The sequence below is a fragment of the Nanorana parkeri genome, unplaced genomic scaffold (genome assembly GCF_000935625.1).
Source record: "Nanorana parkeri isolate BGI_ZX_2015 unplaced genomic scaffold, ASM93562v1 scaffold447, whole genome shotgun sequence".
In the NCBI taxonomy this organism is placed as follows: Eukaryota; Metazoa; Chordata; class Amphibia; order Anura; family Dicroglossidae; genus Nanorana; species Nanorana parkeri.
In genome coordinates this window covers 197,880-204,334 of record NW_017306715.1, presented here as the reverse complement: position 1 = coordinate 204,334, position 6,455 = coordinate 197,880, and the positions used below count along the sequence as shown (strand labels likewise).

General features: G+C 44.4%; 1 protein-coding gene across 1 annotated transcript in view; it reads right to left on the bottom strand.

Moving 5' to 3' along the window:
- ZNF644 (zinc finger protein 644) overlaps window positions 1–4,904 on the bottom strand; it is a 62,856-nt gene extending 57,952 nt beyond the window's left edge. Inside the window, exon 1 of the mRNA XM_018560303.1 lies at window positions 4,754–4,904. The gene's annotated coding sequence lies outside the window, so the exon portion shown is untranslated. The remainder of the gene's footprint in view (window positions 1–4,753) is intronic.
- Window positions 4,905–6,455: the final 1,551 nt, after the last annotated feature.

The following is a 6,455-nucleotide window of genomic DNA, read 5'->3' as shown; positions in this document are numbered from 1 at the left end:
CACGATCCACACGCAGCACCTCCTCCCCGCCCGCCCACATCCACAATCAGCACAGGGAGGCGGGGAGAAGACAGGAGGAGCAGGGGTGGGGGGATGACCGCCGCCGATAGACAGGCCCGATCTCAGAAGTAAGTTGCTGGAAGACTGCTCAGGTAAGCCTGCACTTTCCCACACATGGTGCTCTATAATGTATTGCTGGGATTTGTATTCCTCTATAGCTGATGGTACATTGTGCTGTATATTATAACATCAGCTATAGAGGACTACAAATCCCAGCAATACATTATACACTGTATGTATAATATATTGGTAGTATTTGTGGTATTCTGCATTGCGCTGTATAGAGGACTACAAATCCCAGCAATAGTACATTATACAGCGCAATGCAGAATACCACCAGCTATAATGTACTATTGCTGAGATTATTTGTATTCCTCTATAATTGGTGGTATTCTGCATTGTGCTTTATAATCCTCTATAGCCGGTGCCATTCTGCATTCATTGCTCTATAATTTTACACTTTTCACTATATTGCACACCACACTTTTTTTTTTTACTTCCACCGCTCCAAGCTTGCTCCTGTGATGGACTACAATCTTAATACAAACTAGTAGTCCCATCACTGGATACCAAATGCACTGTGTGTGTGTTATATCTGGTCAGTGGTATTCTGCATTGTGTCGCTGTATTATACAGCAGCACACTGCAGAACATCAGCGGCTATAGAGGAACAAATCCCAGCAATAATATATTATCGCTGGGATTTGTTGTTCCTCTATAGCTGGTGTTATTCTCCATTGTGCCGCTGTATAATGTATTTTTGCTGGGATTTGTTGTTCCTCTATAGCTGCTGGCATTACTGGAGCCTTTTTTTTTCACATCAAATTTAATAAATCGGCTAACTAATCGATTTTAAGACTAATCATTAGCTGCAGCCCAAGCGGGCATGCAGACACCATGGGACACAGAAGACAGCAGTCAGCGCTGGATCAAAGACCAGCACCAGTGCTGGAAGGACTTCTGGAAAGAAGTGTAAGGAAGATGATTGGATCAAGAGGCATCATTTAAGATAAGTCCTTACAGCACAATTACAATGGGGGGGGGGGGTACTTTATTCCTAAAGCAAAGACAACCAACGCCAAAATGTAGGTTATTTACATATTAATTTTATTTCTAAATGAAACACAGACCACTATACCTATATGTTCAGTGTTGCAGAGAAGCCATTGTACAGGACATTGAATTGGTATAGCATAGTCTTCATTTGAAGTCTGGTATTTAAGTGATTTTGCAGAGCGGTTGCGAGGAGGGCAAAATATTGCTTAATGCTACAGAGGCAGAGTACACAATTGCATACAGATTAAAACATAGTTTGCCACTCTAAATCAGGGTCTACAGAAAGAGTAATTTGGTGTCAGGACAAGGCACAATTTGTAATGTATATATTGATATATGCACACAACGAACGCTGTGCACAAAGATGAAATTCAGGATTAAGCAAATGTAAAAATGGCCAAAGATGGCTCAAGATAAAACTGACTGTCAAGTGAGCAGAATACTACTACAAATATAAGGGCCAATATTTAACCAGGAACTAGCTTCACAGTCTTTAACCTAAAATGCTTCTGAAAGTGGAGGACTGCTCTGCCATCAACTGGCCCAAAAGAAGTCTATGAACAAAAAACCCCAAGACAAAGGGCAAGACAACTTGCAGAAGTCCTGGGATTTGACCTTTGAAGCTGCAGAGGTAGACTTATCTCTTTCCATTCTAAATCACTAGAGCTTAAGATTGTAAAACATGTAGTATGAATCACAGTAAACAGGATGCTGATAGGCTCATGTCATTATATCATACATCGATTTTTTAAATTAAGAAACAAGTTTGGGATTATTTTTTTTTACTTTTTGTGAAGAGTCATGCACATCACCACAGCCAAGAACAAAGCACTTCTTGTGCCTGCACAGCTACAAGCTGTGACATTTATAATGGGTTAACACGTGCATTGTTATACATTTTCATTTGCAATAGCAATGCGTGTTTTCATGCAGTCCACATTCGTTTGTTGGATTGTGTCATCCTATGAAATGTTGAGTAAAGTTCAAGTTGCTATTGGAGGTGATGGTTTCCATGCACTAGAAACGCATCAAAACATGTTACATGCCTACAAAGCATGTTGGTCATTAAAGGATCTGTTCTCATTTGTCCATTGCAGAGCACAGCACAGAGAACTAGCACCATTAAAATGGTAAAGCTGTGTGAATGTGTTGTTTCATGTTTCAAAGCGCATTAAAATCAACAGGGTCTTACACGGATTTGAACTCCAACTCCCAGAATTCTGTATTTTGTACCAGTACAGCCCATAGGCAGGGTTCTAATCTTTCTGTTATTTTACTGCAGTGCATAAATAGCAGAAAGTTTTTATAAAACAACCCAAAGCCATGTCCATAGAGGTCAGTGAGTCATCTGAAGTTGTTTTCATCTACAGCAGTAAGTGGACACATTGGTGTGCAGTTCTTCAGCACATCCTTCTACGTTTCCTCATGAACATGCCAACAAGTGGGACAACGCTGACACTGCACAGAGTCTATAGGCAAACATGGTGTTACCTAATTGAAAGTGCGGCGACAAACATTTTTTTTAAATGACAGGCTTTGAAGACAAAAGGAGCTGAGAGAATGCCACCATTGGATACTTTGAAGATGAAAGTATTACCTCTTTCGTATAACCCTAAAGTTTCAGTACACAAACTGTGCTACCTGCATAAACTAGCCTTTCATTGACCAAATGCAATATCTGAAAACTGTCCTGCACATACAGGCACCTGACTAAATAATCATTAAAAAAATAAAAAATCTCTTCTACGGTCTGAAGATTTTACCAAGAGAAGATATAAGAATAATAGGTGGACAGCTGGACCGTATAGACTGAACCACCCTTTGGTTTCTGTACATCTCACTGGGACTCATGCATTGAGATCTCTGCACCAAACATCTCAGGTCTGCCCACCTGATACATGGTGGAACCCAACAGTGTACCCCCTGCACCAGTGCAGAAGACTGAATCTTACAATGACAGCCAATATGCCGTTGAACAACAGAGGCCATGTGTGAAGTTGTGGAGATCTACAAAATAAGACAGGGGGGGGACACAAGTAAATCAACCATAAATGTTAGAAATGGGATTTGTGTCCAGCCTGCATCAATGGAATGCCAAGTATCAATCATGGACAAGCTTTGTTTTCTTGTGTGGTTATGCATCTCATGATGTTCCTGGCACAGTAATATAACCTGCATTGGTGTGAAAGGTCATCGGTTCTTGGCAGATCCAGCACGTCACTCTCACCACCTTCATTTCTTGTGTGTGGTATGCTGATGCATCCTATGTTTCTTGCACAGTATCACTGACAACGGTGTAAATACTAGCAGTTTACGACAGCTCTGCACACCTGTCGCTTGCACCATTTTTGGGCGCTGCCTGGTTATGCACCTTGACATTTCTTGCACAGTAAAATCACCTGCATTCATATAAAATGTTAGTGGCTATTGAAAAGTCTATCAACAGCACCATTATTATTTCTGCGTTGCGTGGTTAGGCATCATATAGCATTTCTAGCACTGTAAATGCAACTGCATTGGTGTAATACCACATGCATTGGTGTGAAATAGTAGCAGTTTTTGACAGATATGTGCACCTGTCACCCACGCCACATGGCACGGTTAGGCATCATATGATGCAGTAAGGACTTGTTTACACCATTTCCATTGAGCTGCATGTTATGCATAACACAAGTAAGGTATGAAGAGGGCGCATAGAAAATTTTCTATACCCCCCATTCACATGACACATACAGTGACGTGCAGAAACACGTAGCTCAATGGACATGGTATGAACAAGTTTTAAAACATCACCTGCATGGCCTAAAATTCTGACAGTCATTGACAGGTCTGCCCACCTATCATCCACACCATCTTTTAGGCATCATGTGAAGCTTTTTGTACAGTAAGGGCATGTTCACACCAGGTCTGTTGCACGGTGTTGTGCAGATACACGCAGCTCATGTATGGTGTGAACAGGGTACACAGAACATTTTATGTCCCTCGTTCACATTATACATCTAGTGCTGTATAGAAACATACAGCTCAATGGACGTGGTGTGAACAATCTCTAAAACATCACCTGCATGGCCTAAAATGCTGGCAGTTGACAGGTCTGCCCACCCATCACCATATTATCCATGTGACAGTCAGGCATCATATGATGCTTTGTGCACTGTAAACCATCATCTGCATGGCCAGAAATGCCAGCAATGGTTGACAGGTGTGCCCACCCACAGGCATTACAAGGGTCCCCCACAGGCCTCATTGGGATTTTATTTAACAAAGAAGAAAAGTAGCAGCCTTCCAGCTGTAGGAGAATGGATGAGAACAGGAGGCCTTGTATGACAGACCTTGCCATTGGAGCTCCAGACACCACCACTGTCCACCCATAGCTGATGTAAAACCACAGCCCAACACACATCGTACAAGCCGCCCCCCTCCCCTTCTGAATTACACCACACTCAAGGAGAACCCCCCACCCTGCCTGCTTGGATGGCCACTGGAGGCCATACTAGGCCGCACTCGAAAGCTGAGAGAGGCCCTCCCGCAGGGCCCCTTAGCCGGCATCAAGCCTGGAAGCCAACCAGGGATGGCTATCCCAGGAACCCAGTGACATACAGCACCCGTTTCCCCATGCCAGACCTTCCCCAAATACCTAGCAATGGCGGCCGCCTGGTTCCCCGTCCGCCTGGTATTTCTACCCTTCTCTCCCTGCGCGGCCTGGGATTGGCTGCGCCGGTCACGTGACTAAACAAAACCGTCACAGCTAAACCTAAAATGAACCCTTTGTCCGCGGATAATTGCTGGCGCTGCCTTTTGTGGTGTGGAAGGCAGCGGCGAATGTGTTTAAACCTGAGGAGGACTAGACGTGGAGACAGACGTTCCGTCACGTGACCGGCTCTTCCTCCTCCCTCCCGTGTTCCCCGTGGCGCCAGATGCACGGGAGCGCGCCGGCCTGGAGTGGGCAGAGGCTTTGTGCGCGCGCACAGGTTACGCTAATACGGATGCTGCTGTTGGGAGGCGCGTGTCCGCTGTGAGGAGCGCGCACGGTGTAGAGGATTGGAAGTGGTCACAGCAACAGTCGTCGTGTGTGCCTGGGTGGCCTTTTCCTTTGTGTTTACGCTAGAATTACACAATGAGTATTATACAATCATATAAGGACTCTTACATCATTAATGTAAGCCTATTTCCTCTGCCAGGATGTCACTGGTGCAGCATAAGGCTGTGTCTGGCATATACTGCCATTGATATCTATGTACATTACACTTGTGGCAGGAAATAGAAGCATTGTGTGTGAATATGTCTGTGAAGGTTCTCATTCATCCAGGTCATGGTATAGCTGTAAAAAATAAGTCAAGGCAACTGGACTTGTATTTTTCTTGACGACGTTTAAAAACATCATATCCCTGTCTGCTTTAAAGCCTTTAATACACTGACGGAACAACTGGTTCTCCAGCAACTTGCTTCTGAGATCGGGCCTGTCAATCTGCCGCTGTCATCCCCCCACACCTGCTCCTCCTTACTACATCTCCCCGAGTCCCTGTGCCGATGGAGAATGTGGGCGGGCGGTGAGTGTGAGGCGGGAAGGAGGTGCGGCGTGTAAAGCGTGGATGCGGGTCTGGCAGCGTTGAGCGTGAGTTAGGGAGGAGGTGGGGCGCGCAGCGTGTGTGGAGCCGTGAACAGGGCCAACTGATCAGAAGCCGATTAATCGATTATTGAAAAAGTTGACAACTTTTTCAATAATCGATTATGTCGATTAGTTGTTGCAGCCCTAATGGACTTGCTGTACAAAACCTATAAAAAAAAAACTGTGCTGCCTTGCAGAATAAAAGTGCAGGACATCCCTGCTTGGACTGTTTCTGGTTGTCCATGTCTTGTGCATGGTTTACCACAACCATTATCAGTTGATCATATCTCCCTTACAATTTGGTACTTGGGTGCAGGCTACACGCAGCATCTTAAAGCGACAGGCACTTATTGTTGAACAAAATGTAGGAGCGTGTAAAACCAGCCCAACAATTGCAACACCTGACTGTAGCCCAACTGGCCTCCTTAGAGGAATGTTGAAGCCCACTTCAGCATCTTCAAGAGAGTTGCTGAATGTGAGAAGCTACCCGAGGAGAAGTGGGCTGATGTTCTAGCACCCTTTTTAACGTGGGATCTCCAAAAGGACTACTTTGATTTACAAGCTCAGGATGCAAAAAAGTATTCTAAACTCAATGGGAAATCCTAGCCAGGCTTGGGGTAGCCATGGCCATCCAAGTGAAGGATGTGTTCACATGGGAATATGATCATAGGAATCCCAAGAGGTTCCAAATGTATAATTTGTTCCACCTTAACAACTAGGTAGCCTTAAA